At 33.8% G+C, this 19,842-nt stretch overlaps 2 pseudogenes across 2 annotated transcripts; both read left to right on the forward strand.

Moving 5' to 3' along the window:
• Window positions 1–2,008: 2,008 nt before the first annotated feature.
• Window positions 2,009–5,652, forward strand: LOC143637334 (apyrase 2-like; annotated as a pseudogene). The gene is made up of 9 exons (XR_013154410.1): window positions 2,009–2,265; window positions 3,058–3,186; window positions 3,275–3,331; window positions 3,417–3,509; window positions 3,612–3,819; window positions 4,009–4,100; window positions 4,179–4,396; window positions 4,479–4,668; window positions 5,514–5,652. The product of XR_013154410.1 is annotated as an apyrase 2-like (transcript).
• An 8,946-nt stretch (window positions 5,653–14,598) lies between these two features.
• Window positions 14,599–17,990, forward strand: LOC143637310 (apyrase 2-like; annotated as a pseudogene). Its single transcript, XR_013154407.1, has 9 exons — window positions 14,599–15,069; window positions 15,829–15,957; window positions 16,033–16,098; window positions 16,184–16,276; window positions 16,349–16,551; window positions 16,713–16,804; window positions 16,879–17,096; window positions 17,189–17,378; window positions 17,542–17,990. The product of XR_013154407.1 is annotated as an apyrase 2-like (transcript).
• The last annotated feature ends 1,852 nt before the right edge of the window (window positions 17,991–19,842 follow it).

A 19,842-nucleotide genomic window follows, 5' to 3' on the forward strand; every position in this document is an offset into this window, starting at 1 on the left:
CTTATGGTGGTGTATATCATCAAGTAAATAGCTTTGAGATATATAAATCTGATCATTTTTAAAGTAATAACATAGTTTACATATATTGACGTTAAAAAAACTAACCGACAGGATAAATCAAAACCTGATGCATCCACTATGTAAATAATTAAATGCATTATCGGTAATTTGGTCCACTTGTTTTTTGGAACGGCCATCTGGATCATTGATGGGCCGCTAGCCCATCTCATATTCATTTTCATTCCCCTAGTATAACTTGCATACCATACTTAGAAGGAAATCTACTATACGTGAGAAAATCACATGGTTAAATTTAAAACTCTTTTTTTTTTTTTTTTTGTTACATGTAAGACTTTTAACTTTTTATTATTATTAATTTTGGAATGGCAATGTATTAAAACAGGGGGCAAGCAAAAGCAAGCCATCAAAACAAAACTGAAGGCAAAAGTGATACAAGTTACAGATTATATATCAAAATTGCACCATCTATTTCAATTAACTCCTAGCTAATTTCTTTAATTTATCTGGCATCCACCCAAGTACTCTCATTTTAAACGAGTCTTTGGGTAACTCGCATTTGGTCCACAAAATCACTACAGATCCTTTTTTTTCTTTTTTTTAGTATTTTTATGCATTTAATTTATTGCTTGTTTGTAAGTATCAGTATTATCAATTATTGTTTTCCGCATTCCATTATTGGATTACGCATATGAGCATATCCATCCACATGCATAAATATAAAAAGATCTCAAAAAAGGTAACGATAAAAGAATATAAAACTACCTTTAAAAAGACAATGTGATTAATGTGACATTAAAAAATTAGATTTAGTTTCAAATTTTCAACCTAACATGATTAAAAAACAAACGTTAGCTGTAAGGCTGAGGGGTGTGGAGCGCGAGAAAGGGCGCAAGAGGCCAGCCGCTCGCGCCCCGGGGCGCGAGCACCACACCACCGAGGCGCGAGAGGGGCGCGAGCGCGGAAAAAGAGGCAGGCGCGGATGGGCTAGCGGCTGGGAATGGCGTGAAGGAGGCTTGGGATGCGTGAATAGAGCCGTTGGGCTCGTTTTTTATTAAAAAAAAAATTTATTCTTTAGAAGAAGAAATTAATTCTTTAGAAGAAGAAAGTAATTAACATAAAACCTAACCTCAAAGTGGATATATTCAGAATCTTGGTGTTTGGAAGCCATTGTAAACCTGTTAACTATAAAACAAAACAGGAGTAGTTAATTAAATAAGTAAAATTACAATAACAAAACATACAAAAAAAATAAAAAAATTGTTTTGAGATCAGATTACATACCTAAAGAAGGGTTTTTGAGGAGACAAATGGAAGTGAAGAACAAAACCAAGAACAGTAGTGTTGATAGAGTTTTTTTGAGAGTAGACATGAGTTTAAAACTTTGAATATCAAACCCCACTTGTGTTTTTGTTGTCTTTATAAAGAGAGAATATCTGTAAAGAAGCTTATGATCAGAGAATAATGGGTATAGAGTTTTAGAGAGAGAAGATAAGATGAATGTTAATGTGTTTTTGTATCCAATGTCAATTTTTTAGATATGTGTTTTTGTATCCAATGTCAATTTTTTAGACATGTGTTTTTGTATCCAATGTCAATTTTTTTTTTAGATATTAATGTGTTTTTTTAATTAATGTGTGTTTTTTTCAATAATTTATGAGTTTTTTTAATAATACGTTTTTTTAATACATTTATAAAAAAATAAAAAAAAAAACCGCTCGCGCCCCCTCTCGCGCCCCTCCACACCATGTCCCGGGGCGCGAGCACCACTACCAACACCCATCTTATCAAGTTTCTCTCTCTGCCACACGTCACAATATTATTGGCTGGCGCCCCCACTCGCGCCCCCTCTCGCGCCCCCCACACCCCTCAGCCTAAGCTGTCCCTTTGTCACTTTATATATTCTGTCGGTCTGTCCAAACTGTAGCACAGACTTAAATAGTAAACTCCACAGCCCGAAACACTTAGATCCGGTATACAATGCTAAACCATATTGGCTACCGGCGGGGTTATTTCACGTCTCCTACTCGTCTCCTTGGTTTTGTTACTATTGCCTTCTGTTTATTCTCTAATTAATGATGGCATTTTATCAACCAACCGCAAGCTTTTGGCAACTACCGAGACAAACTCGTCATCGAATAAGTGATTTTCGATGCCGGTAGTTCAGGAAGTAGAGTTCATGTGTTCTGTTTTGATCAGAACTTGGATCTTGTGCACATTGGCAAACACCTTGAGTTTTTTGAGAAGGTAGCTTCACATCACCATTTTGTTGCATTACCATTATTATATGCTACAACGTGACACTCATACCAATTAATATTGCCCCTTTCAACTCTAGTGTTCTTCTTTTATTCATCTCACTACTATTTTAGATTGAGCATTATAAGCCCAATATATCTACACAGTCGATGTAGGATTTGCATAGGGAGTTAGTACTTAGTAGCCATGTAAATGATCCAAACCGCTTGTGAGCTACTCGAGATTTGTTTGTTTAAAGCTCGAATCAAGTAGAGCTTAAACAAGCTAGAGCCCGAGCTTGAGCATAAAAATGAGCTTGTTTAACAAACAAGCCCAAGCTTCACTTATTGAGCTCGAGTTGACAGTATGAAATTTAAACGAGCCTATTATTTATATAATTTTAATAAATATATTTTATAATAATAATTACTATATATAAAACTAAATACAAAAAACAAAATAAAATATACTATGTTATATATAAAAGTTAAAACTAGGAAATACATAAAATTAATATAAATGCATATAAATCACTTAATGAATAGTAAAGCTTTAGCCTGAAATATTATCCATGAGCCAAGCTTGAACTTTAGAAGTAGAGCTCTAAACGAGACATGCTCGATCACGAGCTATCATAAGTTATATCAGCCGAGCTCTTGACTAAACGAGTCAGGGATCGGCTCGACTTGTTTACTAGCGGTTACACAATCAATGGTTGCTTAATTTGGGTTTTTATATACATTCTAACTTTTTTTTGGTATAGAGATCTAAGGTTTTTCAAATAATACTTCTTTATTGTAGTTGGAACCAGGTTTGAGTGCATATCCGACCAACCCCAAAGAAGCTGCAAATTCTTTTCTTCCTTTATTAGAGAATGCCAAAAAGGTTGTTCCACAAAATGCGTGCCAAAATACGCCGGTTAAACTCGGGGTTAGTAATTTGAATGATTAATAAGTAATAAAAGTTACTCCAGTAAATAAAATTGATATTTATATCTGAACTACACATTTTTATGTAGGCAACTGCAGGTCTGAGACAGTTGGGAACTGATGTATCTGAAAACATTTTACAAGCTGTAAATACAACCCTTTAGTAAATAAAATTGATATTTATTTCGTATTACATTAATTGAATTAGGATTTATGTTTATATAAATATAGGTGAGAGATCTCCTAAAGGCTAACAGTAGCTTCAAGACAAATGATGATTGGGTAACTGTTTTGGATGGAAGTCAAGAAGGTTCTTACCAATGGGTAAGCTACTTAATTATTTACATATGTTGTTCATACACTTAAAAAATATATAAAAGTAAGAAAAATATATATTAAAACCTTTGTTTTAATGCCTACATGTAGGTGACCATGAATTATCTGTTAAAAAACTTAGGCAAGAAATATTCAAAGACTGTTGGGATAGTAGATCTTGGTGGTGGATCAGTACAAATGGCATATGCTATTTCAGAAGCAAATGCAGCCAAGGCTCCAAAGACAACAAAAGATGGAGATATATTTATGTAAAAGAATTGTTTCTCATGGGTACCAAATATTACCTTTATGTTCACAGGTTTGCCTCCATGTGTAACTTAAAAAATGCAATATATATGTAATATTATTAATTATTACAATCTATTTGGATATCTTGATGAAATGATGTACATTTTGGGACTCTAATGACTTTCTTCATGTCTGCTTCTTCATTTAGTCATGTTGATTTTACTCTACCTTTGACATATTGTTATTACTATTTTCGCAGTTATTTGAACTATGGATTATTAGCAGCTCGAACTAAGATCCTCAATGTTACAAAAGATGCTAACAACCCATGCATCTTGGCTGGTTACAATGGTTAGCATTAATGTCATTTAACCTACAAATGAGAATATTCTTAAGTTCTAAATTAGTTATATTATTTATGCCTTTTAGGGGTTTATACATATGGAGGAGTTGATTACAAAGCTTCAGCACAATCTTCTGGTTCACACATGAAAAGGTGCAGGAAACAAGCAATAGAAGCTCTAAAAGCAGATGGATCAACTTGCACACACAAGAACTGCACTTTTGGTGGTATATGGAATGGAGGTGGTGGTGATGGTCAAGACCATCTATTTTTGGGTTCTTTCTTCTACGATCGAGCTGAAGAAGTATTACTATTACTACTTCTACTACTACGTTACTGTTAAAAACTGAGATGATTTTCTCTAATTATGTTTTTTAACTATACAGGCCGCTTTTATCAATGCAAGTGAACCGGTTGCCAAAGTTTGTCCGCGAGACTTCAAGTTGGCGGCCAAACGAGCTTGTAAAACCAAACTTCAAGATGCCGGAGCTGCATATCCTGCCGCGGACATTCCTAACCTACCCTATATATGCATGGATCTTGTGTACCAATACACTTTGCTTGTAGATGGCTTTGGTAAGTTGTACCTTCCTCCCTATTTGGCAAAACGGTTTAAAATGGGTCATCTTTTAATACAAGTCAAAAGAGTAGTTGACTTGCTTTTTTTAAACTTTTTTTTAAGCTTTTAAAAATAATGAATTTGTTAATTACGATTACAATTCAAAATTATTACAGTAATAATATTTGGCTTTAGGAGCACTCACGTTCATTTCTTTATCTCTATCTATATAACGTTATTTCTTTCTCTATCTATATAATGTAATCGAAATATAAATTTCTTTAAAATTTTAAAATATATCACATCTCATTCTCTTTTTCTATACACTAATTTTATTTTATTTTTCTTTTTTATGCATACTGACATGATTATATAGGATAATGAACAGTTACTATATTACTCTACTATATCTTGAAGTATGAAGAAAAAGATTTGGAAGCTAAATAAGTGAAAAACTATAGTTTCATTCATATTTTAGAGATGTAGATTGATATAGAGTATGGGTGATTTGATTTGGAGTATTTATATGAATATGAATATAAATAAGTGGATATACATAACATGGGGAAGCTTAACGTATTAATAAATTAATGTGCTAAACGTGATAATCAAGTAGAATAATTATATATACAAGTACAGTAATTATATAATTACAATTATATATACAAGTAGAGTAATTATGTAATTACTCTATGATAATTACTCTATGATGTAATTACATAATTACTCTACTTGTATATATAATTATTCTACTTGATTCTTACGTTTAGCACGTTAATTTTATTTGTATTTGATCCAAACCCACATTAGTAAAAGGTACTAAATAGTAAATACAAATTTTTTTATATTTTGTGTTGAACAGGCCTAAAACCCTGGAAACCTATTACACTCGTGGTTCGATTAAAGTACCAAGATTAATTGGTTGAAGCTGCATGGCCATTAGGCAGTGCAATTGTAGCAGTTTCGGTAGCCGGCTAACCACCACCACATATTGGTTGTTACGTTCTAAGTATTAATCCGAATGTTTCATTTGTATAGGCGAGTTCTATTTAATCCGAATGTAAAATAAAACGCCATTAGTGTGTTGGCTACGTGGTTTTAAGTTTTAACCAGGTTTCGGTTTATATATCTGAAATTTTGGATTACAAAATAATATGATAATCACTTTTAGATTACAAACACCCTCAAAATACCAAGTGGTCGATCTTTTTCCAATTTTTCTACAAACAACTACTACACAAACAAGCATATGCTACGGATTTTTGCCATGGAAAAATTTGGTTGCAAATTTTGCTACGAAGTAGCTACGGATTAGCTAGGGACACATTTTGCTACGATTTAGCTACGGATAATTCGTTGGAAAAAAATTTTTGTAGCAACATCCGTAGCAAACTTTAGAAAATAAGTATAATAAAAATATATTTATAAAATCCGTAGCAAAATCAAAAAATGAATATTAAAATGTAAATAAAAAAAACTTTTGGTAAAATATGTAGCAAAATTCGTAGCAATTTGAGAAAATAAAAACTATTAAAAATATATCAAAGTAAATTTCGTTGCAAAATCCGTGGCAATATCAATATAAAAAACTTTTAGAGTAAGTTTGTGAAATCCATAGCGAATTTCGTTGCAAATTCAAGAAAACCAAAATAAATTATATAGACATGAATTATTAGTTTTTATTTTTGGTAGTGAGTGACGGTGGAATAGTGGTGGTGAGCGGCGAGCAATAATGGTGGTGTGGGTGGTGATGGGCGGAAGCGATGGTTGGTGGTGGCGTTGGTGGGCAGCAATCAGTAATAGTGGTGGTGAGTGGTGGCGGTGGTGGGCGGAGATGGCGATGGGTGGGAGCGATTGTTGGTGGTGGCAGGTGGCAGGTGGTGGTGGTGATGGCCGGGAGCAATCGTTGGTGGTGGCGGTGAGCAGTATTGGTGGTGGTGGGTGGGAGAGATTGTTGGTGGTGGCAGGTGGCGGTGGCGGTGGTAAGTGGCGGGTGGCGGGCGGTGGTGGTGATGGTCGGGAGCAATGTGTAGTGGTGGCGGTGGTGGCTGGTGATAGCAGAGGTGGGTGGTGGTGATGGCCGGAGGCGGAGGCGAGTGGTGGTGATGGTCGGTGGCTAAGGCATTGTTGGGTGTGGTGGTTGTGAGAGTGCAATGGGTAGTAGTGGTGGTTGGGTGGTGGATGCACTACAAGAAAATGTAGCTACTGCAACCCCGATAAAAAGTTGCATTAGGACTTGAAAAGGTTGCTTTAGGCCTAATGCAACCTTTTAGCAAGGGCTGCATTAGGTGAAGTTGCATTAGACCTAATGCAACCTTTTTATTAGATAATGCAACCTTTTATGAAATGGTTGCATTTAAAGTTCATATGCAACCTTTTTAGGATACAACATTTTTACATGCTAATGCAACTTTCTTTTACTTTTTGATGCAACCTTTTAACACACAAATGCAACCTTTATTTTATATAAAATGTAACTTTTTTACAAGCAAATACAACTTTATATTTCATTGTTTGAAATACTAAAATTTCTATTAATATGCAATTGTATCTCGATCACACCAACAAAATAATAACATAAGTATAATAGACAAATGTGTATCAAAATAATGGTTTCAGTTACAATTATAAAAAGTATCTCCTAAGTCCTAATTACTTTTCCAACTCCTAATCTCTAAAATCCCTAAGTACTTCAGGAGGTAACTTTTCCATATCATTCCGCATTGTAGCTACAAAGTTTGTTCATTGGTTGTCAATTTTATTTCATAACTTCCAACCAAACTTTTTTCTTTGATGGTCCTCTTCAATTCCTTTTCACATTTAAGCAATTATGTATTTTTAACTTCAAGGCTCGCTTTCATAGCTTCTTTGATGTTTGGTTCTTTTTCAACGTTCAGTTCTGCATAAAAGAATTATCGTGATGACAAATGATGCTTACTTAATTCAATTAAACATGCTTATTGCTTGGCATTTTCCATAATTCGTCCCTCAATTGAAATAAATTTAAAAAACATGAAAATGTGGATATCATGAAATTGGAAGATGACTGACATGAATTTGAGCACTGCCAACAGAAAGTGAAAATAGTTGATATACATTGCGTCACTTGCCATAGGATGCTTATGTAGCTCAGTAACACTACAAGAATTTCACAAGCTAAAAAGAGATCAGGTGACAGGTCAACATATATTTTTTTTTAAAAGCTGCAATTGTCAATGTATTCACAAGAAAATTCTTTTATACTTGTTGCTGCAATCATTTTGGGACAACATTATTATTACTAGAAAACACATATGTGGTATGATAAATCACTCTAAAGAAACAATAAATACTTTAAATGTGTAAGATATGCTAATGAAACAAAGCAAAGTGGCAAACCTTATGACAAAGCCATGAAAATTCCAGCAGCCTCGGTTAGAATATGCATGTTGGTCTATCTCCATATGTCTACATATAGTATTGTTCTTCATTTCCCTTTCATGAGAAGAAAGTTCAAAAGGGTGAAAAAAGGCTAAAGCTCATCTTATAGGTTTTAGAAAATGTGAAAAAAGACAGTCTACTTATATAATCAAATGAAGAAATTGAAGAAGTAATAGAACCAAATGATATTTACATGGTTCAAACCTATTTGATGGATGGATCATCTTGAGGTTAATATGTCTAGCCCACAGTGTTGTCAATATAAAAACAAATCAAACCCACAAAGTGTTCCAGCCAGTATCCGATTAGCGCTCACCCTGAATGCAATACAATTTCAAGACCAATGTTATACTTGCTTTGGTTAGAACACAAATATCACAATTACTAATAATCATGCTATGAGATGTTAAATAATGGAAAATATTTCTAAACCATTCACACGTTACATGAACCCACATAGGTGCCACATCCATGGGCTTCAAACCACCTCCTAAATCAAAAATAATCAAATTTTAATACTCGAATTAAAAATCACTAACATAATAGAAATAATTAATGTGTAAATTTTATGCCTTTACAGGACAGTGGCAACACTCTCGCTCAATATCGGGTGTCTCACACGACCGATGAACCCATGAAGTAATATCTTAGAACATTTCTTGCACCATAACAATCTTCACCCATAGTAATCGGACACCTTTCAAGAAACAGTATATCAAGTTGTTTTGTGATACGTAAATCATACCCATGAAATGATTAAAAACCAAGAAGTTGACTAGACCTGATGCATAATGACTTTTTTGTAGTCCCAATCTTCAATCTAACGACATACCATACAGAGTTCGGTTTTCCACTAGGCATATACCGACTAATATTTTTCTGTAAAATAAAAAATAATCTACCAGAAAATATGCAAAAACACCAAAGTTTGAAACAAAAATATAAATGAATCAATCCGCTCGTAACTCAGTGGGTTATAATGTCCACCTTTAAGAAACAAATGTCATTAACTTAAAACCCACAACATACAGCCATAACATACCTGCTTTCGTGCTTTTAACGATGTGCATTTAAGAGAATTCACAGAAACAACCGAATACGCATTATGTTCGGCTATCAGCAACATCTGCTTAACACCAATTTTTTGACATTTTATAATCAAAATCTGCATGATTATTAATTGCTACAAAAACATTATAAAGAAATTAGAAAAAAAATTCAGTACATGGATACTTATTTTCCAATTTGTGCTAGTCTAGATCCATTGTGCTAGTGGCCACAACAAACCTTCACTTGGATACTTATCTTCCAATTTGTTTAGTCTAGAAAAAGATATATTTCTATATGCTTACAAATGCAGACTCGGATAATACATGCCTTCCACCCTTGTGCAAACAACCATGACCTTATCGGGCACTACCACCGCCTCTTGCTTGTCATTATATCAGAAATTCCCCCAAATTAACTGCATTTCATAAGGTTTCAGCCCTAAAGCAATCACATTTTCCCCAAAATTTACAATCACATTTTAATCGAATGACTAAATGAAAATTATAGAGAGGTTGAAAACTATGGAAGAGAAAAAATACCTACCCATGACTAAAGTAAGGACTGAAGCGATAAGAAGTTTAGCGACGATGATGGGTCGCTTGGTAAAGTAGTGGTTTGTCGATCAGCCGTGATTCAACAATGGTGCGTCGTTGAATTGAGGCAAAACAGTCGGCTCGAAATGAAGTAACACTTTCCATCTCTACTTTTTTTACAATAATGTTTGGGAGACGATTGAGGGTTTGATGGAAGGCAAAAACCGCCAGATTCTGGTTCAATGGAGTCTGATTTGGGTTTGGAAAGGAGGGAAGGGAAGGGAAGGTGACCAAAAGAATTTTGAAAGGAAGGAGGGAAATAAAAAAGATCGACAAGGAAATTAATGAATTTGGATTACGAGAGTAAATTTTCTTTTTTTAAATTATAAAATAATAAAATATATCTTTTACAAATTCTACTAGTAAGTAATTTTCATTAAATTGTTAATTGTTTACTCAAATTAGAGATAATAAGTAAAGCGTAGGGTGTGTTTGGGATTGCTTATTTAAGTGAAAAAGAGCTTGTTGCTAAAAGAACTTATAAACTTATGAATTTTTTAAAAACAGTTTTCAAAAACAATGTTTGGATTGGCTTATATGTTGGGGGAAACCAAAATGACAAAAAGACACTCTCTTTTAAAATGAGTGTAATGGGTTTTGAGGGGTAGAGGGGTGTAATAGGTAATTCAAACTCATTAAGTTAATAAGTTACATATTTCTAACTTTTCAATACCTCTTTATTTTGTCTTGTTCATATGTTAAAATCCATAAGGCCTTATGGTTTGCCAAACATCTTATACCTTTTATTAACTTTTTCAAAAAGTTTATAAGTTATAAACTGATGAAAATAAGAAATTCCAAACACCCCTTAGTTATAAATATCAAAAATTTTGATAAGTATGCTATTTTTTTAATTTGATTTAAGATATTTTACTTTTTATATACACCATTTATATCGTTTAAAATAATATCCATGAATGAAATTTACATTATGTAACCTTTTAAAATAAGAGTTATTTATACAGTCTATATTGAAATTTGCAATTTTAATAATTTTAATAGCAATTTGCAACCTTTTATGGGAAAAGGTTGCATTACATATTTTAATGCAACCTTCATATCGAAAGAAGTTGCATTAGAGTCTAACGCAACACAACTAAAAAGGGCTGCATATGAAAAGTTGCATTAGGCTTATTTTCCAGTAATGATGTGATACAATGTGAAAGAGAGATGAAATGAAAAAAAAACAAGGGGGTGGATGAAATGAATTTAGGTAGCGTTTAGTATGCATGAATGAGAGGCAGAATGGAATTGACCATTATGATGGAATGAAAAAAATGTGTTTCGTTTGTCAATTGAATGAAATCACCCATTACCATGTCAATTCAATTCACTCTAAAACACCCCAAATTTATTATATCCACCCATTGTGTTTTTTTTCATTACATCCCTCTTTCGCACTATATCACCTCCACCACTATCCTACCAGTACTACCCATTGCCCTTTCACCACCACCACTGCCTCTACAGCCCGCTACCGCCCACCACCGCTAGCCATCACCACCACTACCACCCACATTTGTTGTCACCACCCACCACCGTCTCCGTCGTCGGCCATCACCACCCCCCGCCACCACCACCCATCGCTCCGGCCATCACCTCCACCGCTCGTCACCCTCTGCTTTATCACCACCACCTGCCACCACCAACAATTGCTCCTGCCCGTTACCACCGCCGCCCACCACCCGCAACTTACGACCGCCACCACCACCACCCAATATCCCGGCCACTACCACCACCAACAATCGCACCCGCCCATCACCACCGCCCACTACCTCCATTACTGCTCGACGCCCACCACCATCATACCACCGCCACTCACTACCATTTATGTTTTATTCCGGCTTTTTCTAGGTTACAAAAAATAAAAACTAATAATTCATGTTATTCTCACATGGTAACCAAACATGTCAATGGACTGGTAATGAGTAATTTCATTACCTCGCTTATTTCATTTCACCATCCATTCCATTACTCCATTGGGTGGTTTTGAGAGAATGGAATGGACATGGTAATGGCTGATTCCATTCGTTCACCAACCAAACACATTTTTGTTCATTTCGTTATAATTGTCCATTTCATTCCGTCTCTCATTTATGTATACCAAACGCTACCTTAAAGTAATCCTTATTGATAAAAATATTTTTGAGAATTTATCTCTAAATATATATTATTTTAGTGTGTGAAAATATTAATATAAATAACTTTATTTACGTCTTTGAAAATGAGTTTCCCTCCGTTACATTCGTTTTTCCTTGAAAATTAATTTCCCCCCAATTCCAAATCCAATTTAGCCCATCTTCCCCCCTAAATCGGCCATCACCTCCTACACTTCCCTAAAATTAGTTCATACTCCTGTCCCCAACCCCAATCATCTTCTTTTTTTATCCTGTTGCTCCACTTTCACCTACGTCAATCAATAATATAGCAGGTTATATTCAATTCATGTCTCTCGATTCGCGATTCTTTCCTTTTCTCTGCCCTCTCATGAATGTTGATTTATCAATAGTGCTTAGCAGCGAAGCGATAACTGGTTATGTACGTGCACTTGTATAATTTGGTATATGCAATCTGATGAATGCTTATATTATATTAATATCATTGTTATTTACTTGTATGTATCCAACTAATTTAGTTCATAAACATCGTGAATCAGTGTTTTGTTTACGAATAAGATGCATACCAACTGTTCGATGAATTTCCCCCAAGTAGAGGTTGTTGTTGAGGTTACAAAAGACGACTATCATCCATCGTCTGCTTCATTTTTTGTTTGTTTGGCTATGTTGTACAAGAAAGCGGGAATATTTAATGAATCTATTTGATAAACATGTAATGGCTTCATTGAAATGATAAGTAAGTATCTTTAGAAATAATTAAGTTGTTTAATTATCTTTAGAATGCAATTAGCTTTTTGTTTAACCGGTTCCACATTGTGAGTTTTGTCATGCTCTTCTCTGAATAATTTTGCACTGATATTTTTTTCCCTTATAATCTTGTACCATATTGTTAAACAACTCTAATATCATATTTTTGGCTATTTGTTACTTTTATGGTGCGTCACTCATAAATAAGTTACCTACAAATACAACCACTAATGTCTTTATTCTTCTTTATATGAATTTATGTTAGCATACAGATTTCTCAATTACATTGATCACCGTTTCGCTACTCTAGCTATTGTGGTCTTCAATGGAAGGCATATGTAAGTGAAAACGAAATCATTTATCAATATCTACTTTACATTCTTGTCGTGAGTAATTACTAACTGATATCTAAAAATATATATTTGTAGGGGTTGGCAATCAATTAAAGTTACGTCTGCATAAACCAGTAGCCAAAAGGAAGATACAACAGGGTTGTTATTGTAGTATTAATACATAAGTCACTTATGAGTTCTTTCATTTGATTGTGATATCTTCATTTTGGTTTTGCAGGCCAAATTCATGTTTGTACTTGACCTTAGCCCTGAAGTCACCATGCCACTTGAGATTATATTCAAATTTATGTGAGAAAATGAGCAATGCAAATGATGATAAAAAGCCTCCCTCCTCTTATGTGGTTGACGATGAAGAATTGAAGATGATAGCATGTTCGACATTAAAGCATAACTATGTTATATTGTTTTTGTACCGGTGATCGCTTCATCAATTAATAATATTTATGGATATTCTATGTTTATTTGTAGTTTGATAAACTATATAAATAGTGGCATGTTATGGATAATTTGTATCATTGTCAGTTTATATAAATTATTGGTTGATTTGTGATTGTATTTTTATGTGATTTGATGTATTATTTACAAAGAGGAAAATATAAATTAAATTTTAATATTAAATATAGGTTTTTTAGTATGTGCTAAAAATCAATATAAAAGTCGTAGCAAAATTTGTACCAAAACACGTAATTTTGTAGAAAAATTCCCTGGTTAAAAGTCCGTAGCAACACTCGTAACTACAAGTCCATAGCAAAATTCCATAGCTAACAAACCAAACCGTAGAAAAATTCCATTGCTAACAATTTGTAGCTAAAAAATCGTAGCAAAATTCCGTAACTAATAATTCGTAGCTAAAAATTTGTAGCAAACAATTCTGTAGCAAAATCTGTAGCTAATATAGCTAAAATGACGAGGACTCTTTCGGTAGCTAAATTCGTAGCAAAATGCTGATTCCGTAGCAAAAATCCGTGGCAAATAAGTTAGCCACGAGACTTGTACTTACGGACCAAATTCGTAGCAAATCCGTAGTAAACACCCTATTTGCTACGGATTTGGCCGTAACAAATACCTGTTTTTGTAGTATCCATATTTATATATACTTTCTCCATAGTTGAGTTTAGAATAGTTTTGGTTCACTTTCAACATTCTTTTGCTTCTCATTACTACTAGCTCTTAAATTTTTGTAAAAGTATATATGTGTGTTCATTGGGTCGTTGTTTATTCGGATTATTCGAACTAAAAGATTTTAAAATTGAATATGAGTTCGAATAAGATTCCAAAAGCATATTCGAATAAACCGAATTAGCAAAATAAAAAAAAATACAACAAAAATTAACTTTAAAATTACTAGAAAATATATCTTAATCGAATTCGGGTTATATTGGTCTCTTCAGTTCCCGATTCTCAAATTCGAATTCAATTCCAAAACCGAATTGATAATTTAGTTAGGATAAATTCGGTTCAAGTTTATGATTTTCAACTCATATTCAAATTATTAATCCTGAAAGTCGTTTCAAATGCTCCAAAAAAAACACTCATTTCAAATGATCCAAAAAAACTCATACATTAATATTTGTATATATATTACACAACCTTGATCACAACGTTAAAGAGTAGCTATTGTCTTTTTGCTTGTCACGATGTTCCCTGGAGCATTCAAACTCAATGGAAACCGGCATCTTCTTCCACTTTGTCCTCCTTAGTAAGGACAAAGCGAAGATAAACACATGATCTACATGTTAATATGTAATATGTGGATTTCCTCACCAAACTCTAGCCTCCTTCAGCAGCCGCAGCAGAAAACATTGGCATATCAATTCCACAAAATGCTGAGACACAATAGTCAACCTCAGAACGAGTCCCTTTCCAGGAAAATCCATCGCTACCGCGGTGTTATTTTAATCTTTTTAATACCTATGCTACTCATCTCATTTGTTTTGTTTCTGATGCCTTCTGCGCGTTCTCCAAACGATGGTGTTTTATCAACCAGCCATCGCAGGCTATCGACAAATAACGTCCTGCAGAATAGGTATGCCGTGGTTTTTGATGCGGGTAGTTCACGGAGTAGAGTTCAAGTGTTCTGTTTTGATCGGAATTTGGATCTTGTACACACTGGCATAGGACTTGATGTTTTAATACAGGTAATTCACATTATGGTTTCTGTTTTGTTGAGTATTTGGAAGGATTTATGTCATCACAAACAAAAGATGCAGAACGGAAATAATAATAATAACGAACATAGAATAAGTCTCAAAAAGAAAATTAATATAAAAACTGAATGTCTAAAACAATATAAGGGGAGACATTTTATAGTAATCTTCTATATTGAAAGGCTTGCCAAATTTTTGAAATTATAAGACGTAAGTAGACATGGATCATGTTGATATGTGATTTACGTGTTTTAGGTTAACAAGGAAAGTACTAAAGATTGACGAAATTGGGGTGAATCTTAATTGAGGAAATCCGAGCTTTAAATCTAAGAATTCGGGTCTGATAATTGGGTTAAATCATCTTCATTTGCCACATGATCCTGCTTGTCGAGATTTTTTTCATCCACTGGTTTTGGAACCCATAATTCCAGCTATAGCCCAAATTAAGCAAGTGTAAAGTTCCGGCTGTTTTTGCCATGTTTTCCCTTGTCCTAATAAGAGTCATAAAAGTCCGCCCGCCAACTCTTGGATTAGCTCCTCATTTTAAAAGCACGCTTAAACGTGCAATTGTCTCTCATATCCATCGCGCAAATGGTATTTGAGGTCGAGCATTTATTGGTATACACAGACAATGTAGGATTTGCCTAGGGTGTTGCACAATAAATATTTGTGTTCAGCTGTTATTTACATCCAAACTTTTTGTTTGAATAGATATTAAGATTTTTTAAATGATGCATTTGTGTTTTGTAGGTGAAACCAGGGTTAAGTGCATATGCATCCAACCCAAAAGCGGCTGCATATTCCCTTGTGCCTCTATTAAAGCAAGCAGAAAATGTTGTTCCACAATATTTGCACCATAATACGCCGGTTAAAGTCGGGGTTAGTGATTTATACGGCTAATAAGTTTACTAGTGCTTTTGGATTATATATCTAAAAGTACACATCTATATGTAGGTAACGGCTGGTTTGCGTCAATTGGGAGACAATGCTGGCAATGTATCTGAAAGAATTATGCAATCTGTAAATACAATCCTCTAGAAATTTTAAATTGGCATTTATTCTGTATTACTTTCAATTTGGATTTATGCTTATATATTAAATATAGGTGAAAGATTTTCTAAAAGTTAGGAGCAGGCTCAAGACAAATGATGATTGGATAACAGTTTTGGATGGAAGTCAAGAAGGTTCATACCTATGGGTAAGTTGCTTATGTTACATATTATTATATCATATTAGTGTTTCTTATACTAAAAAATTTTAATGGCTATAGGTGGCCATAAATTATCTGTTAAAAATATAGGCAAGGATTATACACACTGTTGGAGTAGTTGAACTTGGTGGTGGATCGGTACAAATGGCATATGCTATTTCAGAAGCAGATGCGGCCAAGGCTCCAACGGTAGCACACGGAGAGGATCCTTATGTGAAAGAAATGTTTCTCATGGGAACCAAATATTATCTTTATGTTCACAGGTTTGCCTCCAGATGAATACAAATAGAATACAAAAAAAAAACAGTGAAAATCTAGTATTATTAATTATTAGTTTATTACAATAACAATTTGGATATGTTTGTTTCTGCATCCGCTCATGCTGATTTGCTCAACGTTTGACATTTTATATTTATCATTGCAGTTATTTGAACTATGGATTATTTGCAGCTCGAGCTAAGATCCTTGGTGTGGCGAAAGATGCTGACAACCCTTGCATCTTGGCTGGTTATAATGGTTAGCACTAACGCCATTTAACCATCGGTCATTCTTTAATCGATAATTAATAGTTATCATGTCTTGTCTTTTAGGGGTTTATAGATATGGAGGAACTAAATACAAAGTTTCAGCACCTTCTTCTGGTTCAAACATGAACAAGTGCAAGGCAGAAGTATTAAAAGCTCTAAAAGTAAATGAATCAACTTGCACACACATGAAATGCACTTTTGGTGGTGTATGGAATGGTGGTGGCGGTGATGGTCAAAAGCATCTATTTGCGGCTTCTTTCTTCTTCTATCAAGCTGCTGAGGTATTATTATTACTATTACTATTACTAAAACACGGCATTAAGTTTTCAAAAATTAGTGACTTTCTATAGTTATGCTTTTCTTACATATGCAGGCCGGTTTTTTTAATGCAAGTAAACCTGTTGCCAAGGTTCGTCCACAAGATTTCCAAGTGGCGGCCCAACGTGCTTGTCAAACGAAACTTTAAGATGCCAAATCTACATATCCTCATGCGCACCACGCTGACCTACCCTATATATGCATGGATCTTGTGTATCAGTACACTTTGCTTGTAGATGGCTTTGGTAAGTTGTACCTTCTACTCTATAAAGAGTTCAAATAAAAAAAAAAAAAATTAAAAAAGACATTTATAAACACAAGCTAAAAGGGGTTGAAATTGTGGCATGTAATATTAATAAAAATGACTAATGAGGGGTATTATTATCTTTTTTGTTGTTTGAATTACAGGTCTGCAACCCCGAAAAGATATTACACTTGTGAAACAGATAAAGTATCAAGATTCATTGATTGAAGTTGCGTGGCCATTAGGCAGTGCAATTGAAGCCGTGTCATTAGACAATGCAATTGAAGCCGAGTGAGACATGAAGTAGGTTTCATTTGTATCGACGTGTGCTATTTGAATTTAATGTAAACTAAATTGCTTGTATTACGGTTTTGACCAAGTTTCGGTTTATGTATTATACCTATGACACCTAATAAAAGGCGTTGACCTTCTTTAGATGTTCCTAATGATACCACACAAATCTTTTCAACCACGAAACCATGACTTTGAACTTATTTGAAAACATGATCGTCTTATTTGTGTTAACTAGTAATGAGATCAACTATAAAAAATTGTACGGTCTTCGAAAGTTATTATATTAGATGATACTCGATCAGCTACCCGAAATCCATCTCAAATTGATTTGTGTGCATCAGTGCTACATATTTCAAACAAACTACATGATCTTTAAATATATAATAAATAGTACTTGAAAGTAATTAAAAAAATTAAACATGTTTAAAAATGAAATTGGTAATACTACACTTGCATGATTTGACCAGGGCCGACTCAACGAATGTAGAGGCCTGAACCAAATAAGATTTTGTAGCCTTTTCATGACAATTGTTAAGATTTTTATTTATTTATTTATTTTATGCTTATTACAAGTTTCAATTGTTAAGAAAAAAAATTGCTTATTACATGTTTTGACTTTTGAACTCATGACCTAAATTTTGTTAACAACCAAGCTCACCACCACACCAACGGATTACTTTAAGCTTACTTTACCCTTTATAATATATCTATAGATAATGTTTTTATGGACTCAGATGCCTTAATTAAGTGTGTGCTTAAAGCCCTAACTTGTTTTCATTGACCCATGGCTGTCCCTGTATTTGATACTTCAGGTGGCATTTTGAGTATGTGATTTGGATTTCTCAAATGTGACTTTTAAGCATATAAGTTTATTAATGAGGTATGAGGATCATCTATACCTACGAACTAACATATAATGAGTAATCGGCTACCTAACGGGGATGACACGATACAATTTTACAATGCTTTATAAGAAATCATGAACCAAGTACATCAAAGGCATCATCATACACTTTACATCAAGATTTCAGAAGTCAAACATAACATCATCCAAAAAACAATATATAGCACTACTACACTAGCAATCTTCGCATGAACTTAAGCCAATCAACCCCTATCAAGTGGAAACTGAGATCACACCAATAGAATTTTAACTTGATTTTGACGATTTAACTGTTATGTTTGTAGTGTATATCGAAAAGACCGTTTAACCGTTATATTTTGTTTTTATGTACACATTTTGTAATTATGTATCCACATTACATTAAGTGTCTGACTGACTTTATGATTAAATTTATATTAAAATACTAAGGTCATCGGGTATTCATTCACGCTCATTAACTCCATGTAGACACCTCATCACCTACTTTACACTTTTTCACTCTACCTCAACCTACCCCCTACCTCCCTTTATTTATTATAAAATTGAATTTTAACTTATGTGTGTGTAGAGTATTTTAAAGCTCATCAACATTTTAACCCACCTTATATTTAACGTCCCTTAATCCATGAAAGGACGTCACTCGTTATCCCTTGTCAACTCAGCTTTAACGTCTTGAGCATTGAGTTATACCCTAGGCCTAATCGAATAATAATACTTTAACATAATGCACATATTACGAGGGTGTTTGGGATTCCTTATTTTACCTCTTTATATCTTATAACTTATAGGATATAAATTATAAAGTGTTTGGGAAAGTTATATTTTGTGAGTCTATAAGTTACAACTTTGCAACTTATGACTTATATAATTCATAAGGAGGTAAAATAAGGAATCTCAAACACCTCCTACGTATATCACCTGCAATGGTACATTTTATAGGATATTTAGTTTTCAAGGGTTTGGATCAAATACAAATTAAATTAGCATGCTAACTGTGAGAATTAAATAATGTAATTATATATACAACATAGTATAATTATAGTGTATCTAAAAAATAATTAAAGCTTAATAAAAAAACCATAACTCAAAATTTAATAAATAAAAATATGTAAAAACTCAAAAATGTTTCCATCATTTTCCTCATTCTAAAAAAAGACACAATGTTGAGGAAAAAATATCATTGTGTCTTTTTATTTATTATTGTGTTTTGTGCTTATTTTCGTCATTAATTATGTCTTTTCTCCTTGAGATTATGTATTTTTATCTTGATATTGTGTTATATTATTTA

Source organism: Bidens hawaiensis, unplaced genomic scaffold (genome assembly GCF_021521415.1).
Source record: "Bidens hawaiensis isolate Kalapana, Puna unplaced genomic scaffold, B.hawaiensis_p1.1 tig00008219_1, whole genome shotgun sequence".
In the NCBI taxonomy this organism is placed as follows: domain Eukaryota; kingdom Viridiplantae; phylum Streptophyta; class Magnoliopsida; order Asterales; family Asteraceae; genus Bidens; species Bidens hawaiensis.